The 26531-nt window shown below is 39.0% G+C and overlaps 1 protein-coding gene across 36 annotated transcripts in view; it reads left to right on the top strand.

Annotated features, from left to right (window-relative positions):
* The window catches only part of HIVEP2 (HIVEP zinc finger 2), a 184461-nt gene that overhangs the window by 120126 nt on the left and 37804 nt on the right, over window positions 1-26531 (top strand). The gene's annotated exons all lie outside the window — the stretch shown is intronic.

The following is a 26531-nucleotide window of genomic DNA, read 5'->3' as shown; positions in this document are numbered from 1 at the left end:
GTGGAACTTATGACAAACAGAAAGCGAAACTCACCTATCTAATTTTATTTTTCAAGCTGAAGTTTGTTCAGTGCAGGCCCCATTCACATCCTGTGTAACCCTGTGGGATTTTCCCCAGTATTAGTGAAAAATTTTCCCATAGGGTCACACAGGATGTGAATTAAAGTAAACACTTAACAGGCATGATGAAAAGGAAATTAGCTTTCTAAATGATCCTTTCACTGTTAACATCCTGAGTAGTTATTAGAAAGGTGGGTAAGGGTCACTTCAATGTCTCATTATCAAGTTGTTACATTATTAATAGAGTATATTAATCTTCTTCCTTATTGTATATGAAATGCATTTCCTTATGTATTAAACTGAATCTCATATATGTATTTTTTCCTTTTGGAAAAACAGTTAAAAGCCTAGCAAAACCCAGTGGATCCATGGTTCTTGGCTTCTTCAGAGAGAGAGGTTCATCGGCTCATTTGAGGCTTATAAAAGCTCCCAATCCTTTTTCCTGGAAGAATGCATGTGGATACAACATTCTGTATATGATTTTTTAAGTCTCACAAATCTCTTGTATGACATTGGAACCTGGGCATTTCTAAATGGGTTTTGAAAGCTTTTTACAGGCAGATAGAAAATTATAATCACAACCATAATATAATAACTTATTAAAAGTAAAGATTTTATAAGAGATACTTTTTAAGAAGCTTTAACTATAGCAATAATGATTCTTACTCTTTTCTACCTATAATACTCCTTGTCGTTGGGAGGGAGCTTGCGTATTGCACAGAACATACGAAGCAGTGCTTGAAGTCACTCTAGCTGTCCTGCCTCAGTCTTAGTATGTCTAAAATGGAGCCAACAATAAGATGATTCACTTGTGTCTGGAGAACAGTCGATGCTCCATATATATATATTCCTTCCCATCTTCCTTTCCCGCTTTGAAACTTAGTTTAATGTCACTTTCTGACACATCTTTTTGCAACTCCTCAAAGCAGATTTTTTTCCTGCTTTGTCTGTGGTGTTCCTCTATTGCTTCGTGTATGATTATTATTATTTTTCTTTTAAAATTGTGTTAGCATTCATTTTTTTTTTTTTTTACATCTGAAGGTGTGAACTTTGAGAATCTTATGCTTACTGGTAATGTTTTTTTTTTAAATATTTTTTTAGTTGTCAATAGACTTTATTTATATGTGGTGCTGAGAATCAAACCCAGTGCCTCCCACATGCTAGGCAAGCACTCTACCACTGAACCACAACACCAGCCCAACTGGTAATGTTTTATTTACCTCTGTGTTTGTTGTACACAGCAAAGTGCATGAGACACACAGGTACTTCCTATTTACTAAACCAGAAAGAATTGGCTAATAAACATTAGCTTATTAAATAATTTAAAATGAAATAATTTAGATTTGAGCTTGTGATTGTCACTGTTTTGTGACTGCTATTCATCTCCAAATGGCCAAAAGATCAGCATGCAGGTTAAATGAAATTAGTGAGAGAACAGAGCTTCCTTCTCAAAGTGTATCTTTTCTGGCTCTGACTACAACTGTAGAGTTCTAAACCTGAGACTTCATATTTTGGCTAGACTTTAGGCCGATTAATTACCAAGTGATTATTTTATGAAAGGTATTTTTAAATTTCTGTGATATCTTGACCAAAAAATATCTGAGTCTCAGAAGAAAATTTGGGCCCCTAAAATCTTAGTTTATATTTCAGTTTTAGAACCTGGGGTTAGAGGATAATTTGAAGGACATACTAACCTTCTTTTCTCTGAAGTCCTCACATGCCCTGGTTAGTACCATTTAACTCGAGTTGAACAAAAGTGTGCCCTGGCCTCAAGGAGCTGTCAACCAATATTCCACTCTCACCCACCCCCTCTCTCTTCCCTCTATATTCCCCGAAACTGTTACAATTTTTTTTATAGAAAACTCAAATAAAAATTTCTATAGAACCAGATTGTCTTAGTACTTGAACAACTTAATGGCAGTAGACCCCACCCCCTCCATGTTTAGGATTAAGAGCTTCTAAGAAGTAACTGATTTAGAGCCCGTTGGAGCTACAGGGAGCCAGGGAGGGCTTGGAAGAGGGAGATGCGCAGTTGGCTGGAGGAGGTCTTAGAGCAGATCTACTCTGGGGAGCAATAGCAATGTGCCAGCATGGTGAGAAAGGCAAATGCAGAGAGGTGGAAATGGTGTCTGGTGATCTGGGTGGGCCTTCAAGACAGAGGGAGAAGCCACCCTTCCCATTATGCAAATATGTGGAGTGACAAGAAACCCTGCGCGGAACACAGGGGAGGGGTGTTTGATGAGACCTGGCCTGTGGAAGGGACTTGAGTTGGGTTGATGCTCACAGGAGGAAATCTTCCAAGGATCCATGACTCAGAAGGTGTCCTAGTCGGAAAACAGTGCAGAGCTGTGCCGGATACCTCTGTTAAATGGCCCAAATAAACTCAGATTCGGTGTGTCCAGATCACACCTTACCTCCAAGACCTGCTCCTCCTCCTGCCTCTCCACTAAATCCCCACCCACTCCATCCTCATCTGAGCTGGAATCAGGAACCCCCTTTGACTCTTGCCTCACCTGGAGTCACTCTGATGCTTGTGACCTTCATGCTCCAGGACAAAACTCCAAGTCTTGGCCTCATTGTAAGAAGTGCATTATTATCTGGACCCACTTTTCAGTTTCTGCCTCGTTCCTCCAATCTGGCTATTATTCTTCACGAAACCTGCACTGTGATCATACCCGAGTTGATTCGTTCCCAGAACACACTCTGCTTCCTTGTGCTTCCTGAATCTACAGTCGCTATTTTCTCGGCATCTAACGTCCTTTTCCAATTTCTCTATTAGGTGCACTTCCACACACATTCGACACATAAAGGCCATCTCTGTTATGCAGTTTTTTCCTGCCTCCCCAGCCCTGTCCCCAGCACCCTTGGTCACCTCCTCATTACTCTTCCCATGTGTTCTCCCCAGTTGTTGTTATAAAAATGTTTTTCATTTGTCTGACCCTAGGCTATAGACACTAATGATTATATCTTATTTATCATGTTTCCAGGGACCAGCATGGACCTGCTAGTTAAGTCAATAAAGTAACAGGAGAAAGATTACAAAAAGAAAGTGAATATATGGCTTATTTAAATAATAGCAGAACTGCCAGTCTCGATGGTGCATGCCTGTAATCCCAGTAGCTCAGGAGGCTGAGGCAGGAGGATTGCAAGTTCAAAGCCAGCCTCAGCAAAAGCAAAGGACTAAGCAACTCAGGGAGACCCTGTCTCTAAATAAAATACAAAATTGGGCTGGGGATGTGGCTCCATGGTCAAGTGCCCCTGAGTTCAATCCCTGGTACCAAAAAGAAGAAAAAAAAATAGCAGAACTGGTGAGGCAAGCAGGTATAAATGTCTTATCATTTATAAGTTGAATTTAAATAATTTAACAATGTGCTACTTTTTATTCCACTGAAGGGGCAAAATAAAGGAAAGGTAATTATTATGGGGATCATCTGTTTATATTAAATAATGAAATCTTGAAGGTGAGTGATAGTTTCTAGAATCCAGAGTATTTAGCAAGGAAAACTGGAAGCTATAGATGACATGAAAGATTTTTCAGTTAGAAACCAGTTTGGAAAAACAAAGAATGTTTATCTTTGAAGGGAAATAAGCTCTCCTAATGATTTTGATTGTTTTAAAGTAATTATACTAAAAGTATTAAGAAGAATAGCCTTCCAATGGGTTTTTTATTATTACAAGTATGTGTTCACATATTTATGTGTATATATGTATGTGTGTGTACTTATGTATGTATGTATACATATACATATAGCTAGGTACTTAAAATGGAAGAGTCATAATTTTTATTAGTCCTCATTTAAGGCTCCATAGATAGCTCTATATAGGTCTTAGAAACAGTGTATATATCTATAAAGTAAGACAAATCAATAAAATCATACAACCTTATTAACAAAATAAACATTTTTTTAAATTTAAAGTCTTAAATTGATCTTCACCTATATAATGAATTTCAACCTCAGGACAACTGACCTTCTTTGAACTCTCAGACAATTATTAGTCTGATTTCTATCACTATAACAAAATTCCTGAGGTCAGGTACACTATAAAGAAAAGAGGTTTATTTAGCTCACAGTTTTGGAGGCTGGATGTTCAAGAGGTATTGTGCTGATTCTGGCAAGGGACCTGGTTACATCACATCATGACAGATGGCATCACAGTGAGAATACATGTGGAAGGAAGAAAGATCACATGGTGACACAGGAAGCCAAAGAGCCATAAAAGTTGCTCTCTTTTATAGCAACTCTCTCTTTCAGGAACTAATTGGAGTCCCACAAGACCTATGTTAATCACATCCAAGGGCAGTGCCCTTAATGATTTCCCCACTAGGTCCTACTTCTCAAAACTTTCACCACCTCTCACATTGCCCAGCTGAGGACAACTCACAGACCTCTGGGGGCACATGCAAACCATATCCCAACCATAGCAGACACAATTTTGGAATCATAGGCTTTGAGTAGGTGTTTTGTTTGTTTCCTTTTGGTTAGTTTCTATTGCTAATAGAAATAATAATAACCTTTTTAATAATAATACATAATAATAATTAAAAAATGATAATAACCTTTTCATCTGTGATGTGTAATCTGCCATTAGTACCTAATCTGCTGCCCAATGTAATTTTTGTCTCAGATTTTCAAGTTTTCTTCTCTAGAAGTTCAACTGAGTTCCTTTTGTAGGTGTTCCTAGTTTTTTAACATCTGGAATGCAGCTAAAATAACTTTGTTAAAATAACCTTTCTACTAATTCTGTGTCATTTCTGAGGTAGAAAATTAATTTTTCTTCTCTGTATGGAACAGATTTTTCTGCTTGTTTGTAGGCCTGATAATTTTAGCTGGTATAGCAGAATTTGACCTTATTGAGCACTAGAAACTTTTTAGAATTCTTAAAACTATGCTTAAACATTTTATTGGGGGCATAGTTAAGATTCTTGGAGATAGTTTGATCCCTCTTCCTGGTCCAACCAGTGCCTCATGCACTATGAGATCTTCTGCTCCATCTGTTGGAGAGGCACTATTCTTGGTACTCTGTCAACACCTGGCATGTGCTTTCAATACTTTCAGGTGGTTCTTCTCTGGCTGTATGTAGTGCCTCACATGCACATATATATTCAACTGATTGATATACAGTTGAGTGCTTTATCCTAGGGTCTTTGGCGTTCTCCCTGTGGAACGTTTTTCTCCCCGATCCTTGGCCCTGTGGTCTTTAGCTGTTCTGAGCTCCCTGGACTTCTGGCTCCAAGCCCTCTGTGCACAGAGACTGTGGTCTCTGCTGGGTTCTGTTTTCTGTGCATGGCCTGAAAGTTCTCTAGGTAGTATGGTAGGATGATTGTTGTGCACACCTCATTGCTTGCCTTCCTCCAGGGATCACTGCCTTTGTTCCTAGGTGGCTGGTCATCTCAAAAGCTGTTGTTTCATGTATATTATCTGTCTTTACAGTAGTTTTCAGGTGGGAAGGCAAATCTGGCTCTTGCTACACCATGGTGGTCTGTAGCTAAGTCTGGAACTATTTTGGTATTTATTTACTCATTTGTATAATATTCATTAGTCAGAAGAACTCAAGGTGCCATTTGAAATTGCTAAATAAAGGATTTAAATTAATGTACACACCTAACCCAGGGAGAGAAGTCAGTGAAATCTGTGTTGTGAGAATGTGTTAGAAAGTGTTTTCATCCCATGATATAAGTTTGGTTGGCTGTGCCTCTTGAACACCATTTAGGTATTTGTAAATACTTAAGCTGAAAGTTGTCTGATTTGAATTCAGACAACTTGAATTTGTGAGACTTCAAAATAATGGCCCTTTCTTCTCCTTATTCCCAGTCTGACATTCTTCAAAGCAGCCACATTGTGTGGTGGGGGAGGAGGAGAAATACTTGTGACATGCAAGAAATTTTAGCCATTGCACAAAATGATAGGGTTTAGAAGATGTAAATAGTGTGGTTTGGACAAATCCACCTACTTACTCCTATTTGTATAAAGCCAGGTTTCCTAAATTGATCTTAACTGATCATTTTGCTTTCACTAAGCTCTCTGTATCTGCAATGGAAGAGAGATCACAAGTGTTGTATTTTTAATGATCTATCTTCCAGTGCTTCTGAGATCATTCTGTGGTGGAATGCTGTCAGCACTCTCCGTCTCTCCACCAGGCCCTCCCTCCCTGTCCCATGTGTCCTGTCCTCCACCGCCCCCCCACCCCTGCCCCCAGGAAAACAGACATCTTCCGGAGAATTTCCTGACTTTCTTTGAACTGGGTGACTTTTGTTTACCCAGGAAGCTAGACACTAGATTCTTCTTTGGAGACTGTCACAAACACATTTCCACATTGCTTTTTCTCAGTGTGGCATACATATGCACTCCTTCCATTGCCTGGGAGGCATGGAGATGAGTGAGGAAGGATTCCTGAGAGACAGTGCTCTTATCGACCCACTTTAAATATTTAATGTTGTGAAAACATCCTCTTTCCTCCTCCCTCATTTTTTAAAAAATTCTCCTCAGAACACCATGGAAAGGAAATCAGATTGAAGACAGATCATGTAACCTTTCCTATTGTGCCATATTTTGCATGTTTTCCTATCAACTCGATATGTTACCTGTATATTGCTTCATATTTTTATTATTCTTCCTGGCAGCATGACACATAATTTTTAGCCCCAAAGATGTGAACTATGCCTGTATGATGTTATTGAATTAACTTTTTCAATTTGCTATTTAAAAAAAAAAGAACAGTAAAATGAAAAAAAGTACTTATATACGTATATGATTTGAAAAAAATATACATTTCAACATTGACTTTTACCTGTCTCCTTAGTCATTATAATTGCTGCCACTATACAGCAATACCCAATTTCCAGGAACTCTGTTTGGTGCCTGATTTGCATAATCGCTGGCCCTCACAACACCCTGCAGGGTCAGTATTGTTATCCCCATGGGAGGTGTGAGGAAATCAGCCAGCAGAGGGTCAGTGATTTATTTAAGATCACAGCCTTAGTAAGAAGCAGAGCTGATGTTCCAGACTGAGGCCTCTTGGCTGTAAAGCCAGGCTCAGTTCCATTCCCCTAAGAGATTAGCAACCTCTCCTGGTTTTGCTAGCAATGATGATTGTAGTTAGTAGATAAAACATCAGAATCTTAGCTAAGTAACTCTAAAATAAAATGCTTACTAGAAAACCTTTATTGAGAGCCAACTGTGTGCCAGATAGTGCTCTGAAGATGACAGATGACAGAGACAAGCAGAGCGGACTCCTCTGAGCTGAGGAGAGGCTGAGGGAGCAGAGTTGTGCAGCAGTGTGCTCAGCCTGTGTCTGAAGGGCACATGTGCAGGGTCAGGAGGGAGGACCCTGACTGTATGGGCAGTGGGTTGAGCAGAGTGTTCTCAGAAGGCTTCTCCAGGAAGATGTGGTGCCAGAGTTGAGTCCTGAGGGAGGATAGGTGATGACCTTGACCATCTCTGGCAAAACTTCTAACTAGAGACCCTGCCTCTGTCTAAGGTAAAGCTAAGCCCATTCTGCTTACCAACTCTTCATACCTCAGGTTTATCCCTTAAATGTATTAAGCTGACCATGATGTACATTCACCACCTCCTGTCAAATCTACCATAATCCTTTTTTTTAATATTTATCTTAAGCATATAATCTATGAAAGATCTTGTACTAGGATTTGTGTGGGTTACTAAGACCAATATAGTTCAGTCTTTAAAAGAGTTTTCCATTTAATAAGAAAAAGGAGAAATATATCCAGATGTTTATGGAAGAAATGAACATGCAAAGAGTTTCAGAATAAAACAGAAATGCACATTGATGAGGGAATGATCACTACTAGCTGAGAAATTCACAACGTCCATTCATACATCTATCCATTCAGCTATCCATCCAGCCATCCAGCTATCCAGCTATCCATCCATCCAACTATCCATCCACCTCATGCAACAGATGTATACAGAACATTTATTGTGTTCCAGGTTTTATAGCTGGTACATGAACTGGTTCTTCTGTCCAGTTAGGTTTCAATAGCTCATGATAGAGGTAGTAAGGAAGGTGTGCCAGGCAGAGCTTGTGGCCTGATCAAAGGCGTAAGGATGGGAGAGATTAGTATGCTTGAGAACTGTGACTAAGCTCTTTTTCTACAGCTTAGCATATTGGAGTAGTTGCAGTGGAAGTTGAGTTAGATGGACAGTAAAGAGTTGATTCCAGAGGATCATAGTGGTAGATCTGGGTTTTGGAACATGATCGATTGCGGGTGGGGTGAAAGTTTCAGAGCAATAAAATAATGAGATCAGAGATGTACCTTTAGGAACCTCATTTGAGTGAGGGAAGATCCTGAAAGTCAGGAGATGCTCTGAAGCTGAACACTAGCTGGTCAGTTTGCCTAAGACTTGGTCCCATGGGTTTTGGAATCCTGGACTTCATGGCTGCTCTTCTTCAGCCAGTGCTCTTCTGGTCTGTGCAGAGCCTCTTTCCTAGGAGTCACTTGGCACTAGTTCTACAGCCTCCCCCCACCAATAGTCCTGCAAAGCTTTTGGCTCCTGGATAGTTTTGGTTCATTAAAATTATGACCATGATACAACTCTCTGTAATTACAGGTTGAAGACATTATTCTATAGCAAATACAAGTTAGGGCTTCTTCTTAGAACATGGGTAACCAGCTATGGCTATGAAATATTCTTTTCCTTATGACAGTGTTTCTGTGGAAAACAAAATGAATAGTTTACATCATTTCAACGTACAGGGACTTTTCCAGGCCTACATTCAGCCACAGTTTTACACCCTGTCTGTCTTCTGATAACACACACACCCCACTTCAATCCAGCCATAGGAGACACTCTGCCTCTGAGACATCTTCATCTGGATGGTTGGTTGGCCACAATGCAAACTAAATATGGAGTGTTCTCAGGGCATGCAAACTGAGGTTCATATTTACTTAAATTAAGCATGAAGGGCATGTTGGCCTCAGCTGACCTTTCTAGGCTTATGGTTCTGAGGTCTTCATACAAAACTATGGAGTATTAGTCAAGCTGACTGTTTGCCTACGGCTTAGTCTTCCACAGGCCAGGGTTATTGGTGCATTGTTCCACCTCTCTGGGTGGCCTGGCCCTTTAATCCCTGCCTTTAATACTCTTCTAACTCAGTCTTCCAAGGTATATCTAATATCACTATCCTCTGGGGAGCCCTCCCTGATTCCTCCAACCAAAGATACACACTGTCCTCTTTAATTATTCTTGTAGTACTCATCACAGAGGGTTAAGAGCAGGGGCATTGCAGTGGGGTGTGCCTGGTTCCAGCTCCAGCTCCTCATAACCTGTGTGACACTGGATAATTACATAATCACTACAAAACTTACCTTAAAAAATGGGAGTCATACCATTTACCTCAGGGTTGTTTTGATGGTTAAATGAGATAATGTATGCAAAAAGCTAAGCGTAAGATTGTCACATGTATGTGTCCAGAAAGTTAATTATTTTTGTTTCTCTTTTCTGGGAGTAAATTCTGAGGTCAAGCATCATATCTTGTTTATCTTTGTGAGTCCCTCCCCAAAACCAGCTCAGGAGCTATTGCAATGCCTTGAATATAGCAAATATTCCATATTTATATTTCTTTTAGGAAGGAGATAATGGATTGCTAAATTGGAGAATTAACTGCCCATAAAGATGATATATGAAAACAGTGACCTCATATTCTGGTTTGCCAAGGACAGTTCCAGTAGTGTCTGTGTTCTGAAAAGCTCCTCCCCCAGGAACGGTAGAAGATTTCTTCCTGTAAAACTCTGCCCTACTTGGCAAGCCCTGCAGAATAGCAAACGAAGGCAGGATCCCGTGGCCTGTCTGCCCCTCTTTTCTACCATGAGGAAGAGCAAGCTCTGTGAAAAGGTCCCTGTGTTCTGTGGGAGAGACCTGGCTTTTTACCACGGGGCTCTGGGGGGCTGGTTGGAATGTCAGGGTGGGGATCAATCCAGAAGCTCCCTGGCCCTCTGTTGGAAGCATAGGGCCTGCTGTGCACAGCAGCTGGCTAGGAGGAGTGGCCCAGGGTCATGTACCTTGCACTCCTGGCCCCTTGGGTTCTGTAAGGACACCTGTTGGCCTTACCAACCCACCTGATTACTCACTCCTGTGCTTACATGGCATCCTGTCTTTTAGTTACCTGGTGTGTGCTTCACCTCATATTGATGTATGAATACTCATGCTCTCTGCTATGCAAAGTGACATTCTTTGGTGCAATGCTAAGGGATTGTGTTGATTATTTCTTTTTTTATGTTCATTTTCTTATTTTTTCAGACAAGGGCTAATATTTTGATGGTCATACCCCACGGAGTCCAATTTAAAGATTGGATGTTCCCCATTCATTTTTTAAAGTCTATTCAGAATAATTATCTAGCACTTTTTCTTTAGGAATTTTTGCAAGCAGAGGTGGAATGGCCAAATACTCAGGAAGAAGCCCTTAGTGGACCACCCTGTTTTCTTAAAGGATGTCAGCTTTGTCCCCCTCACCATCTCTTATAACTATGGAGTCTGTATTTCACTGATGCGCTCGTGTGTCTACAGACCCCAGCACTTACACCATAGAACAACTTTTAGCATCTTATTTTTTGCTTAATACCTTAGCAAAAGTCAGTTGAGAGAAATAGAGTGTCCATTTGTTCCCCCAGGCAGGGGTCATTGGGGATCTCTGTGTTGGTTCAGTACAGTTTCTTCTTGAATCCACATTAAGGCAAGATGTTCATTGTTCACCTGGCTCTTGGACACATCCTCCTTCCTGTCTTAGCCACTGCACACTTCATTACCTTCCTGGGCCCTGAAGGGACTAGAGTTGTGGACTTCGATGATAACGAGAGCATGAACTTGTTGTCGCGTATACCTTCCAAACCCCTGCCTTTATGAGGACATCAACCTGCTTTAACACAGATATAATTATTTTTTCTGAAACTGAGTGGAGCTGGCCATGCCGTGCCATGTGTAATATTCATTTATAATTATTCACACGTCCTTTGAGCTCTTCACCACCAAGGCGTGATTGTTGAAGCTGTGAGCAAATTCTTTCAATTAAAATGCATCCATGTTGGATAAAAATAAATTGGTATTGTGCTTCCATGGCAATTAAAGTTTGAACTGGAGTTTGCTACCCTGTGTCATCGTACGTTTGCTTGTAAACCTCAAAAATAATTTAAGGAGGTTGTGAAAACAGGTATGTAGATTTCGATATTCATACTTAGGGGATCCTGCAGCTTAGAAGTTGGAATCCTTAATGAGTTCAACAGGTTTGTAGAAAAAGGAGAAAATTTGGTTCCTTGCCTGCTCTCCCATCCTCCCAACCCTCAGGAATCAGGGGTGCATGAATATGCCAGCTGTCAAGAAGAGAGGTTCCCTCTCTGTGATGCCAGGAAAGTATTTGTGGCCCTTGAATGTAGGAAGAGAAGAATCGCTTCATTATCCTCCCTGTTTTGCTCTGTCCTGGATTTTGCTGCACACCCATCGGTGACGTTAACAGGGTATATTTTCAGTGCAAGCATCTGTGCTCACTTGAATTTAGGCAGGATGTCTTTGTGTCCCGAGTTGTGTGTGTGTGTGTGTGTGTGTGTGTGTGTCTACTTGTAGGGTTTCTTTTTCCTCAGTATTGGTTGTAGATATGACAGATACAGACAGCAGTTGCTTCACAGTTAATCCCAGGCCTTCGTGCCCACGGAGTGTAGGTGAAGTCTTTTTTTACCCATTTCTTCAACTAATTATATGCCTTGCCTGTGCAACTGTAATTATTTCTCCAGCATCTGCGAAACCTATGTCATTTCTCTTTTAAAATATAGTCAGAAAAATAGCAGAAATAAATCTATTTTGAGAGTTTGTGGTAGAGCCAACTCCAGTGAAAGAAAAGAGATCCTCAGGGTTGGAGCCTGAACCCTGAACCGTTCTAGCACCTGGAGCTTCCAGGTGATGACGGAATAGTGGCTCAGGCCCTTGGTGCCCCACTAAAACTTCCACTTGCACATGATAGATCTCTTTTTGTGAGAATTAAATACACTGACAGTCTTGACTTGGTCAATGGAGACATTTTTTTAAAAAAAATAAAAATTTATTTACTATAGGGTTTGCTGTGGTACCCTTAAAAGATCCTACAATCATTGTTGGTATACTGATTGAATTTACATAAAACAAAAATTCTAAATGTCTTTTTCACCCATGCACTTGATCAGTCTTTAAACTCAGTTGACTTTAAACAACATAGATATTAAAGCATCAGAATCAGAGTTTTATGCTGTCAAGTCTAACCTAGCTATGTGACATGTGACAGGACTTTTCATCTTAGTGTTATAAAAATGTAAAATTCTAAAGCAAGTTACACAGCAAGTAGACTGGGTCATGCTCTTTCTACCTCTTCTTTGTGTATTGCCAGTGAATTCTGTCTCCTCTCTCATTCCCTTATTAGAGGGTGATTCTTTTTTTGGAAACTTTAGGCTTTGATGCTGATGCATTCCATTTGGTGATATCCTTTTTTTATCCTTAAAATTGGGCTTGGGTATGTTAGGAAAAGGGAGGCAAGCATTGAACTGTGAAATTAAGTGAGTTAGATCTGTGAACAATGTTCTGCATACAGTAATATTCTTGTTTTCCCTCTATTACTTCATGGTCAAGACCACAACTTGTCAATTTTCTAAGCTGGTTCATTTGTATGTCAGGAAACATCTTGGAAGTTTTTAGTGTGTGTGTCACCAAGCCGGCTGTTCTCCCCACCTGTGTCCCATCCTTCCTGGGCTTACACTTAGACCACAGTTCCCAGGCTCTCCTGCAGTTAGAGAAGTCATGTGGCCAAGTGGGTGAAAGTCTTGCATGCAACTTCCTTTCCTGACTCCTAAACCTCCACAGTTGACCCTCCCCATTTTCTTCTTCTGCCAGCTTGAGGCCTTGATGGTGTGCATAGTCCTTGTTACAGATGGTGAAGCCATAAGCTTGAAGGATCCTAGTTTTTTAAATTATGTCCAGAGTGGAACCACCCATTTGTTAGGATACACATTTGGATTTTGTTATAGCAGCTAGCAGTGCATTAACAATTACAGACAGAATCCTTGTCCCAAGAGCCTCCTATTCTATTATGAGAGGGATGCTAAGTGGGAAGAGTGACTAGGTGATGTCTGTCCTGTGGGATTATAGGAGAGGAGAGGGCCTGGGGAAGGCTTCAGGGAGGCGGGTATACTTAGACTTAAAGATGAGTTGGAACAAACCAGGAAGTCCTCAGAGCCTTGAAAGATCTCAATCCCAAGTTAGTACTTAAGTTATGGCATAGAAGGCCTGTGATGGAACATCTCTAAAACTGATTGAGAAGGGCCTTGGAGTTAATATCCATATCATAATATCTAGTGATTGCTATTTTAATATTATTTTCCTTTACAGCTGTGCGTCACTTAATGTCAGAACACATTTATGGAGAAGTACGTCATTAGGCAATTTTGTTGTTTTGCAAACATTACAGAGTGTAGTTACCCAAACTAAAACTCTGCCACGTCAGTCCATGATACAGTCTTATGGGACCATTGTCATATATGCAGCCCGTCATTGACTGAACGCAATGTATGACTGTATGGAGATTCATTTAATTCTTAAAGTAACCCAGGAAAGCAGCAGAGCAGGAATGATTGTGCTTATTTGATAGATGGAGAAGCCAAGGCTCACTAAGGTAAAGTGACTTATCCAAGGGTACATAATCAGGAGATGAGAGGTGCTGTGGATCAGAGGAAATATTAAGGATTCTGGAGTAAAAGAGAATTAACTTAGAATTCCATCTCTGGCTCTTACTGCCTCTGTGACCTCTAGCCTTCTCAAGTAAAAATTCAACAAGACAAAGCATTTTTAAATGTGCTGGCAATTGCTTTAACCCAGTGTTCTTTTCTTGCTATCACAGCATCTGTTACCTATAGCTTTGCCTCAGTGGGTTCCTGTGTTACCACGGTTTTTGGATATAGCCACTGTGTAGTCTCAAAGTTGGTGAGACCCCAGGGAATGTCCTCTGCCTTCTGATTAATACAGACATCAGAGCAGAATGAAATGGGCAAGCAAAGTGGTGTCTCCCTACCCCCCCACCCCCGCCCCACCAGTGCTTCTCCCTGAGCTGATCCAAGTGCATAGCTCTCCCCATGCCACCCAGGGAGGTGACTCCTGCAAGATTCAGTCTATTCAAAATGTAGAGGATTCTATGTAATTATCATTATGTAACTAGTCTTTGTCAAGCAATGCCATTATTTGCCCATTAACATCAAGAAGCAACAAAAGATAAAATGATGATTCCTCTACAGCTATTGTCGGGTGCAGAACAACTTCCAGAGCCATTTGGATTAGCCCAGAGAGAAACATGACCCTCAAACACAAGGATATCTCCAGTCAGAAAATCTAATCAGACTTTAAAAAAAAAATTATTTCCACAGATACAAATACTGTCCATGTATTTAGTGGGGATTCCTCTTCTGAAATAGCCTCAATTTTGTCATTTTTATTCTGTTTACCATCCCTTAGAATGTTAAAAGGAAGCCATTTCTGAGATGTCATCCCTCAATTTTAAATTTTGATCTCTCAGCAAATCCAAATCTTTCTCATCCATTAGATACCTTTCATTCTAAGGAGAGAATGTATTCTTTGTCAGTTTTCCTATATGAATTCACTCATTATGATCCGTGATCCACTGTGCCTTTTTTTTGTGTCTGAGCATATGGGCATATGTAAAAATGGAGGCTAAATACTTAGAAATTTGAGCTTGGAAAGGAATCAGATGTTTCCTAGGGACGCATCCATCAAGCGAAGAAGCTGTCTGCCAGTTAGAGTCTCACCTTATTAAACTTGAATTCTGTGTGTCTCAGGGTAGAGGCGGAGGTGCTTAATAAGTGTTAATAATGACTAATATCATATCACAGATGTTAATTGAATGTTGATAAGTATCTAAAAATTGCAGTAATAGAGACACACTCCAGCAGCCAAAAGCAGTGGTTTCTCTTCTTAGGATTGAATTCCTCAGACATTTGTGAGTGATGAAGAAAGCTTTTTCACACTGGTCAAATGCAGACATTTTCAGTAATTTTTATTTTTTATTTTTTTGCTGCTACACAGCTCTGCTGCAACCCAGACACCGAGTCCAAAGTAAAGGAAAATATTTGCTGCTTAATCTAATTTCTGGGAAAGTTGTTGGGGGAAAAAATAGGGTTTTTAACATTCTGAGAAGAAATAGGCTTTAGTAACTTAGTAATTTCCTGGATTTGAAAAGATTCTGTGATTTGTTGATGTTAAGTGAAGTCTATGTGGATTTTCGTTCATAAGTGAACAAGGTGAAATTCAGACTCTTCAGTGATGCTGGGCATCTGTGGCAGGCGTGGTGCTTGTGTAGTTGTTCCTTGCAAGGGACTGTTTTCACTCAGTAGCTGGATCTTAGCCCAGAGGCTTCCCTGCCTTCTGATGTCACCAGTTTGCTATTCTTCCGCCTTGAACTTTAATCACAGTTTCACATTGCATTTTAGAAGTTAGTTGACAGAACTCTGGTGTTTGAGACTCAGTCGTGTTTTGGGGGAAAAATGTTTTCCATGAGTGTTATTTTTTCAAATAATTCATTGACTTGGAAGCTACCAATGACAGACCAGAATTGGACTTTTAGTCTTAATTCTATAGGATCGGAGGAAACAAGGAAGAGATGTCTGTCAGTTCTTCCAGGGAAAGATGATGTCTGATGATTTCCCTGCCCTCTTGGTGTTTCAGGCTCTTGTAGAAGAACGACCCTTCTGAAATTGACAAGAGCCATATGCCTATCTGTCCTTTAGGGATGCCCAGGTGGTGCTGTGGACTCCTCTGTGCTTCTCCTGGGCTACACTTAGGACCAGAACCACGCTTTCTTGATGACAAGCTGAGAAATAAGTTACAGTTTTTAGTTAGTCATTCTGTTATAAAAAAAAAAAAAATAAAATAAAAAACCTCCCCAGCAGAAATTTTTATAACACTGATTGATGTTCTGTTTAATAATTTCTACTTTATGAAATATAATGAAAATTTGCCTTTTAAATATTTTCATGATTTAAATTACACTTGCATGAGACAAAGTCTATAGATAGAAACATATTTTACGTGTGCTTATGTACGGGCAAAATCAAATAACCGTTTTCGACTAATTAGATGTACCTGTTTTTCTTAGAACTCAAATAATAAAAGTCAAGTACCTACTTTGGCAAATTTAATGTTACCTCTTATCATAGCTATTAATGTGAGAAATTTAACAGATATTATGTAAATAAAAATGCCAATATTTATTTATTGGTTCATATTACTTATTCAGAATAGTGGGTTTTATTGTGGCATATTCGCAAATGCAGAGAACTTAATTTGATCATTTGCACTCCCCGGTGCTTCCTCTCTCCTCTCCCCTTCTGCTCTCATCCCCTTCCTCTACCTAATGGTCTCTTTTCTAAAGAATGCCAATAGTTTATGACATTTAACCAGTGGCAACTCTTATCCTGAGTGATTTACATGTGGCATCTCATTTAATACTCGTTATAACCTTCTGGCATAAAAACTATAGTTGTCCTCATTCATGATGAGGAAACAGATGCTGGGAGGGTCAGTAATTTAACCAAGATCTCAGAGTTGGTGAATGATACATTAAGGTTAAGAAGCAGTTCTGTTTTAATTCCACTGTTCACATGTTTCATCACCATGACCCCAGCTTCATGGGATCACCCTTGGCTCTGAACAGTCAGGAGCAGAATTGCTTTTCGTTTGCAAGGGTGGATTGGGCAGAAAATTGCAATCCGGTGGAGAGACAGTACAAACTTATTATTCCAGGGCTTCTTGCCTTCTAAGATCTAAAAAGATGCAAACATCATCCCAAGCTATTTTCACCAAGGTCTTCTAACTCGGGTGTTTGTTGGATATCTTTGATAGCAAGAAACAGAGAACCTGCCCAGTTTTCTAAAGCAGAAAATAGAAATGTTGTTGGCTCCTGATCTCAACAGTCCAGGGCAGTGTGCTTTCAGCCAAGTCTTATCCAAAGCCTTCAGGGCCTTTCTTTTGTTGAGCTTCTTTATTCTGTCCCCTCAGTGGTGCCATCAGGCTGGCTTCCTTCACAGTAGGTGCAATGACAATAGAGATTCTTGACCTTCTCCTATCACCACACAAGCCCAAGGGGAGAGAATTTCCTGTGGCTTCCCTGACTGAATGTCTTCCTCCATGTTTGACAGGCACTAGCTACTGTTACCTAGAAGATTAAGTCAGCAGTGTTTACACCATTCTGCCCCGGCATGAAATTGCTATGTTAATAGTGAATCAAAGGATTTTCCAGACATGGGTGTACATACTATTTGGACACACCAGGCGTATATGTACACAATGGGAAAACAGTTACTTCGGTTTCGGTTTGGGGTGATATTGAGTGTGATTCATTCACCGTTTTGTGCCTGTATTAACTTAAAGTCCTAATTACTGGGTCCTTGAGGAAACTATTTCAGATTTATTGCTTTTGATGAGTTACAGCTATTTTCTTTGTTCTATGTAAGAAAGGGTTATGAAATAATTTAGAACTGAATTATTTTAATTCTATCTGAATTCACTTGTGTAGATAAAGTTTAATTAATTCCTTAAAAAATTGAAAATAGGGCTGGGGATGGGACTCAGTAGTAGAGTACTTGCTTAGCAGTTGCGAGGCCCTGGGTGGTGGAATCCCCAAGACTGAAAAAAATAAAAGAAACTTTACAGAACTTGTAAGTATTAGGTTGATGTTAAAGTGACTGCAATTTAATGAGTATAAGTTTGCTGAGTATAAGTTTGCTGAGTATAAGTTAGTGAGTATAAGTTTGCTGATGGGTGTGTACAGAAGGTTTTGGCTGACCTTGGTTAGCCATGGCATAGTCACATTAGTCTATTGTATAAAAGCTTTCAGACTGTTTACTGTGTTGATAGACTTAGGGCTCTCAAGGAAGCAGGAAGTATTAGTTAGGAATCAGGCCTTTGAATTTCTTCTGTTTTGCTTTCATCAGTCAGCAAGAACACTGCTCTGTTCATTAGTAGCAAAGACAACAATATGCATTAGGAGATTTGAAACTACTTTAACTGTTTTTTGGCTATTTAATATTGACAAGCCACTTTCACATGTCATCTCAATTTTGACTCACAGACAGAGTGGTGTCAAAGTGGGGCCAGCACCTTTATAATTACAATTTTACATAATAGGATACTCAGCCCAAAGTAAGAGATTCAGCTAGAGTTGATCCAGAGCAGAGCGACCTCTCTGTCATGTGGTCCATGCCAACAGCCTTGTGCTGGGAAACAGGAGGCCAAGGCAGAGAGCACTGCGGGTGTGATCTTTGAGAAATTACTCTAACAGTTTCTTACCCTTTCTGAGCCTCAGTTTCTTCATGTTCTTTTCACATTAGAAATATATTATGAGGCTGAGATGATAAGCTTTGAACACACAAGGCATTATTAAGATGTTTTTCTTTATATTATATTGCTTGTAATCTATTAAAAGAAATATTATAATCTACTTGTTCAAATAGCTTACACCCATATAAAAATCAGGGAGCAGATGCTGCAATAATATTAGTTTTGGCACCTTGTCTTAATCCCTCAATGAAACCATAGCAAGCCTGATATATATTAGACATTATATTAAATTATTAAGTACTTCATTTGGTCATATTCTTTGTGTTTTATTTACTTGTTTTACTTATTTTTCTCTATTTCTGCTTGTTTTGAAGAGAATCTATAGTAGTGAAGTTTTTTTGTTTGTTTTTTGTTTGTTTGTTTGTTTTGGTGCTGGGGGTACAACCCAAGACCTCATGCATGCTAGGCAAGTGCTCTGCCACAGAGCTACCACCTAGGTCCTAAAAATTCTTAATAAGATTGCTTCAAGCAAATTATTTTCCCTTCAGTGATAGATGAGAAAGAATGAAAGTGAGATTTCACATTACATCAGTTAATGTGGATTCACTGAATATTGTGTGAATTGAAACCATTTGTGGGCCTGCAGATATTGGCTAGCTGCTTTTAAAGCTGAAACCAACGCATTTTTAAAATTTATTATAATTTTTCAGGGTGAATAATTTCCGGCTGTATTGTTTAAATTATGTTCTTAAAATTAATTACATAGGTGTGAAGAACATAGAAACTAAGGCAATATGCCCATATTAGATATTGGTTGATGTTGACTGAAATCCAAATTAGGAATTCTAAACACATATTCTCTGTTTTGATTTACTTGAAAAGAAAGGTCAAATTAAATCACATGTAATTGGTTAATCAAAATGACATTGAAAATGGTTTTCAGGTCCTTTCTTTACTTCATTGTTTAAAATCTCAGTAATGCTTCAAATAATAGCTAATGCTTATGCCTTAAAAAGGAGAGGTTGATTTAAAACTTGAAATGCTTCCCAATTAAATGTATTAAAAACTTATTAATGTCTATGCTTTTAAATCTGATTTTTAACCCCATGGATATTCAGCAAACACAAAATCTTCATCCAAACCCTTCAGTATACTGCACCAGATTTGTATGTAGGATCTGCCAGTGTAAGTTATCTGTGTCCAAGAATATGTCAGATACATTTACCATGTCTCCAACTGAGCTTTGACAGTAGCTGGAAATTTGACCATGTCTCAAAGATAATATAATTTGACCGCATTATTTCCATATTATTCGTATGCAATTTCTTAGAGAAAAAAATAATTAGTGTTTCTATTGTTTTGTTCCATGTACCTTTTCTGTAGCATTTGCAAAATCTTTTCTTAGAATCAGTGTAGTTGAAGGCTGGAGGAAAAGACAAATATTCAGAGAGTTTCTATTACTTTTTTATGTACCTGAAACCAATTAGTTTTCACAGTTGTGCTGTCCAAACATGATTGAAATACACAAATAAGTTCAGTTTTGGAAATAGTTCCTAGCTGCATTTATTATGTTCTTTGTGATAATCCCTGTTTTTGAGATGTGTGTATATGTACATATTTAGTGTGAGTCTGAAACAATGGGAAATGAAGGTAGAAATAATACTTGAAAGTAGAAATAATGTTAATAACTAAAACATACTTAGAAAGGTTAGCTAATTCTGGGCTGGGGATATATCTCAGTTGGTAGAGTGCTTGCCTTGCATGCACAAGGCCCTGGGTTCGATCCCTAGCACCACAACAACAAAAACAAAAACAAAAAAAAACCTTAGCTACTTTCTACAAAAAGGAGGGAAGAAAAGATCATAGCTCTCTAGCTGTCAACTTAAAAATAGGCTTAAAATGGAGTGTCTATAAATCTGGTTTATGTAAAAATAAATTTCTTCCTGAAATTGAGACCTGATAGATGGTTCCTTTCTAATTGTTAAATAAACACCTTACTTTGCCTTCCATGACAAACAATGCATACTTCCGTAATCAGTGTGCTGCAAAAACAAATATGTCACAGAATCATAATCAATTCCCTTTGGTAAGTTATTGATTTAAACACTGAAATACACACATCAATTATCTAAAACACTAAAAAGTGAATATTTGAGCCATCAATAAATATTTATTAAATGCCTATAGAATGAAGCACAATATGATTTTTTAAAAAAAATATTTTTAGTTGTACATAGACGCATACCTTTTTTCTATTTATTTGTTTTTATGTGGTTCTGAGGATTGAACCCTGTGCTGGGCAAGCGTTCTACCACTGAGCCACAACCCCAACCCCAACCCCAGTATGATTATTGCATTATTCCATTTTAGATAATTATACAGAATTATGATTTATGATATCATTAATCACTGCATTTTATTACAGAATTCTTCTTTGATCCCATTATCTTTTAAAAATCAATTTACGGAGTAACTACTGTGTTCGCTTTCTGTTGTTGTGAAAAGAATAGCTGAGAAAAATAACTTAAAGAAGGGGAGATTTATTTTGGCTCCTGTGCTTGGAGGTTTCAGTTCTGTGTCAGCTGGCTGCATTGCTTTGGGCCCAAGGTGGGGCAGAATATCGTGGCAGAAGGACGTGAGGGAGGAAAGCTATCAGCTCACGCTGCCCAGGAGGTAAGGAGGGAGAGGGAGAGCAGAGAAAGAGGAGACACAAAGCGAAGAAGGAGTTGAGGACAAGATATACCCTTCCAGGTCACACCCTTAGTGATCTACTTTCTCCAGCCAAGCCCCATCTCCTAGAGTTTCCACCACCTCCCAATAGTCTATTCGATTATGAACCTATCAGTGGATTAACCCATAGATGAGATCAGAGCCCTCATGATACATTCACTTCCCCAAATTCCCACCTTTGTACATTGCTGTCTGGAGACCAATCCTTTAATATATGCACTTTTGAGAAACATTCTAGATCTGAACTATAAAACCTACCATGCCAGACATCCAGGTTGTAATGGGAGAAATTAACATTTCATCTTTTGAGTGAAAAGGGGAGGATCAGAAAGGTTAATTCCTTGTCTGAGAGCACACAGTGAAACCATGATAAATTGTCAATCCTGAGAAACTTTTATGTAGAGATTTTCCTGGCTGTGAAGGAAGTCAACCAAGGCTCCTCCCTCATGCCCTCCCCCATGGATGCAGTGGGTACATCGTGGTTCTAAGACTCAGGGGCTTAGGTTGGGACCAGGCTGGGCTTGAGGGAGCCTGAGGAAGCCCTTTTCCTCAGAGCAGTTGCCTCACACTCTAGGTTGGCCATATACCTCGGTAGCATTGGGGTCACCAAGACCCAGGCTAAGTCTCTCAGGGTAGTGGCAACCTATAATAACAAGAACACTTAAACACTTGCCTCTGCCACTCTGCTAAGTGCTTAGAGCTCACTGAATTCTCACAACTGGATGAGGGAGTTGATATTTGACATCATTACTTTCCTTGACGCCAAGATTCCTGTGGACCTATAGCTAGTGAGCGCTTCGTCTGTGATTCGAAGCTGGGCAGTTTAAATGCCTCACACACCACACCATTCTGTGCTTCTAGAATCTCAGCCATAAGTTTAGTGTATTCTCAGAATCCAAAGTGTAGGAATATTCATGTCCAACCCTAAAGGATGGCTTTTAGTGTCTTGAGGGCCACTTGTGACAGCATATGCTTTGCTGGTTGGCACCTTCTCTGGGGCAAAGGTAAAAGTCTGTGGCTATGTTGCCTCAGATGCCTTAATTTCTAATCCAAAAGCCGCCTTTCCTTCCCTCTGGATGGCAATGACCTTCAAATCTATAGAGCTGACATAAATATACATAGAACCAGCATCAAATCTCACAGGCCTTTAGCAATGAAAATAAAACACTGTAGTCAAGCAGGAGTCTAGGGAAATAAGTGAAAAATTGGGGAGATCAAGCTAAATTAATATTTTTGGTTTACATTTTGAGTGATGAGGATAGAGGAAATTGAAAGGAAGGGGAAAATAAAAGCACAGGAAAATCAGGAAGATTTATTACAAACAAGAAAGCAAAAATGATTTTTTTTTTTTTTCGAGACAGCATCTCACTGTGTTGCCCAGGCTGACCGTGAACTCCAGGACTCAAGTGATCCTCACCACTCAGGCTCCCAAGTAAATGGAGGACAGGTGTGCACCACCATACACAAGATACTCTTTTAAAATGGCTTGATAAGAAATCATTTTCTTATTAAGGCTGTTCCATGCATTCGTTGCTCAGGACGGGTGATTGTTGAAACTCATCAAGTCCTCAACCACCTCTATACATCCCCCGTCCCTTGGACAACCTACTCTTCTATTTTTCTGAGATAAGAATATCTTAATGAAACTCCTGAGTTGTTTTTTTTTTTCTCTCCATATGAAAGGTTAACCATGCTTCCTTCCCTCCAGTCTGAAGCATAAAAGCTTCCCATTCTTTATTCCTCAGCTGACCCTTTTTAATCTATGCTTTTGAGCTCCCTTTTCTTTCCTGGTTTTCCAAGAGTTTATGCCATTAATTATCTTGCCACTTGTATTTTCTTTCTCCCTTTGCATTAGGTCTCAAAACAAACTTCCTCTTGATCTGGATTCTTTATCAGCTTACACACTTGCAGAAGTTGGTCTAAAAGGGAATGGAAAGAGCTGGGATTGAAGTTTGAGCTTTTTAGAGCGTTCCTTTATGATTGTGTCCATTGTCTGCTCCAGTCACAGACGGCTGCCATTGTCCAAGTTCTTTTGCCTTCTGCCACCATGGCTCCTTCTCAACCACAACTCCTGTAGCCTCCTTCTGCCTGATGACATAGTCACACAGCCTGTTTCCCAGCCTCCCTTGCTCTTGTCTATTGCATGATGGTATGTTCACATAAAATGCCTTTTCTCTGCATCTGTACCTGCCATATCAAACCTTCCTGCGAGAACTAGCATGATGTATCTTAAGTGCAGCATTACCAAGCGATCTCTGGTTCTGTGTGTGCATGATATTATTTTATGCCTCTGTTGCTTTTACGGTTTATTGTTTATGTGTTTTTCTTACCCATAGATGGTAGGCTCTTTGAAGGCAGGAATCCTGTCTTATTTATCCTGCATTCCACATATGTGCATTATTCTTAATTTGTATTTGAAGTTTTTAAAATTGAAGTCATGAATACATTGTGGTTCTCTTTTGGTAAATAAGACCGTAATGCTGGATTCAAACTCAGATGAAATTTAAAACTGCATCCCAGTGATACTTTATATCATTATATGAGTATATGGAAGTTTTGGGAAAAAGTGTAATTTGAGTTAAGTGGGCCAGCAGATGGAAATCTGAATTGTATGGAATTTGCCCGATAAGATCTTTTAAAGACCCTGCTTCAAACAAGTTTTTCTAACCTTAACTTTGTAGGCAATGATATATTTTAAGATGAGCCTGAAAAAATTAAGACCATTTAGAGATTGTCAAAGTGCCAATGACTACCTAAATAGTCAGGTAGCACATGCAATTATAAAGTTTTTCTGGTTATTTCCTTTGGGTAAAGCATGGCTTCCATTTAGGTCACTCACCTCTGTCTCTCTTACCTGGTTCTTGAATCCCTTTTTGATCAAATGGTTTCTTAAACTCTGATAACTACTGATGTTTTGGTTATTTGCTTGATAACTACTGATGTTCTGGTTATTTGCTATGTGCAATGGTCGCATATATCTATTTCTAAAGACCTGAGGGATGGGATCTGATTGCCTTCTACACCTCATAGGTCTTAGAGCAGTGTTCAATCAGGGATGGTTCTTTGATTCCTGAGGTTGTTTATCTCTGCACTGGCAGGAGAACCAATTTCCTCAGTCTCTGGATGAATCACCAAGAGAGGAAACATAATTGATACTTTCAGCAGTATAGTTAGTAGATTTAGGTAAGACCAATCTGACTGGATTGCACATGTCCTAAGCCTTGCATTGATTCTCTTTGAGGGATCTTTATTGTATGTAGACCTAGTATAAGGAGACTAAAGACAGTTTATTTCCATCACATCTGAGAATCATCTGTAGCAATTTAATGAGATGCAATTTAAGTTTTCAGCTATCCTTTCTTTGCTATGGTATTTCTTCTATTGTTAGGGGACATTTTCCTTGAGAGATGGATTTTCTTTGGGCAGGATCAGCATGTTTTGGAGTACTTATGAATGCAGCACACATTTCATAATTTAATTTCTCCATTCTCTGTCTTTACATAATCCACAATTAACCTTGGTCTTTCTTTTTGCTAGTCTTGTCACACTCAGGAGTAAAAAAGAAAACTGAAGAAGGAACTATGACATTATTTTTGTGTACCAGTAGCAACCAAATAGTAAACATAAGCACCAGAAAAGATAAAACTTGAGAAAACAATACATTGGAGTTATGACTTTGTTGTGCCAATCTTCTCACTGTGGTATGCTGTCAAATAAACCTCCTTTGGTTTCATCCCTATTCTTCCAAATATTTAGTTTAAGAGTAAATATTTAAGATGAGGAAGTAGTTATTTACCTACCATACTAAGATTAAGGGGTAGCATAGACGGAATTGAAAGGAAAGGAAAGCAAAAGAAAAACAGGATGACGTATCAAAAATTAGAAGGCAAAAAATGATTTTGTTTTTTGAAATGGTGGGTATCATTATGTTGCCCAGGCTGGCCTTGAACTTCTGGGCTCAAACAATCCCCCCTCTTAGCCTCCCAAGTAACTGGGAACTATAAGCATTCACCACCTTGTTACTAAGAGAATTTTAAATTGTATTAAACATCATCAACTTAGCCCTGCCCTTTTGCCAAAGCAATGTAGTACACCCCATTCTGCTAAAGCACCTGGGGAGATGAGATTTTCTTATATACAGCCTGCTGGGGAAATTTGCAATTATGAACCCAGAAGCTTAGCTCCAATGGCTGTGGATGAAGGGACTGTCCTTGCTTTTGGGAAGGTAATCTCATGACTCTACTTAAAATATAAACTTTAAAAGTTTTTAATGTTGTTATTATTATAAGAGCATAAGAATCTTGATAACAAAAAACATCTGATGCTAAAAATTGCTCATGTATTAAGTCATTGCTTTGTTTGGGGAATACTAACTAATGTACCATTTGAAAACTTGGATTGTTTGACACCAAATTTTGCTAACATTTATTTATTTTGGAAAGAACATGAAGTTTTCTTTTAATTCATATTTATCTTCTGTAAAAAAATGGTAAATAATTCAAGGGAGCATTAGTGTTTCGCTATTGTTAACTTCTGTCTCTTTAAAGTACAGATTATAAATGTCTTTATTTATTAAAAGTTCAAGGTCATTTATTCTTCAGGTTTCATTCATTCACTCATGCAGTTGGTTTCTGTGATAGGACCAGACTTATAAATGTTAATAAGAGGAAGTAACATGAACAGAGGAAAAGAACTGACTTAGAAGATTGAAGACCTAAGCTATGGTCCAGAACTATCCTGATGTGCTATGGGTCCCTAAGCAAGCATTTGACTTCTCTGGTTCTCACCTTTTTCATCATTAGCAGAATTCCATTTTTAAATTCTTTCACAGTTATGAAATACTCCCTCTAATTTACAATAAACTCAAAAAATTAAATGGTGACTGAAGTTCATAGTTATTTATTTGCTTCCAAAACAAATTAGCTTGATATATGACTTATTTGATGCCAAATATGTGTTCAAGAAACCAAACCTCAGTAATAACTCTGATGTTGGGAAACATGGCATGTGTCTGAGGACACATGTGGAGAGAGCTGGCATTGCCAAGACCAGGGGAGCAGAGCCAGGATGCAGAATGGGGCTGGAGGGCACTATACAATCCCGAATCATCAAAGAAAGATCACATTATGTTCAGTGGGCTGTGATTAACTCAAGTAGATGGCTAATGTACTTTTGAACATATAATCACTAGCAGATGTAAAGCAAAAACTATTGTCTTCCTGGTCTTTACTTAACCTTAAAGTTGGATTAACTAGAACACCTTACTTTCAAGCATCCTGAAGAACCCAATGTTCCAGCACATGAAAATAAAGTAGATACCACTATAGAGAAACCAAATGACAGCCTTATACATTTATTTCATCTGACAGTATATTTATCTCTATAGCTAATGTTGAAAACTGTCTACTTTTGGATATTAGT

This window comes from Spermophilus citellus (genome assembly GCF_964194105.1).
Source record: "Spermophilus citellus genome assembly, chromosome: 5".
Classification (NCBI taxonomy): Eukaryota; Metazoa; Chordata; class Mammalia; order Rodentia; family Sciuridae; genus Spermophilus; species Spermophilus citellus.
Note: the sequence above shows the minus strand (reverse complement) of the source record. Positions and strands in the feature narration are given on the sequence as shown.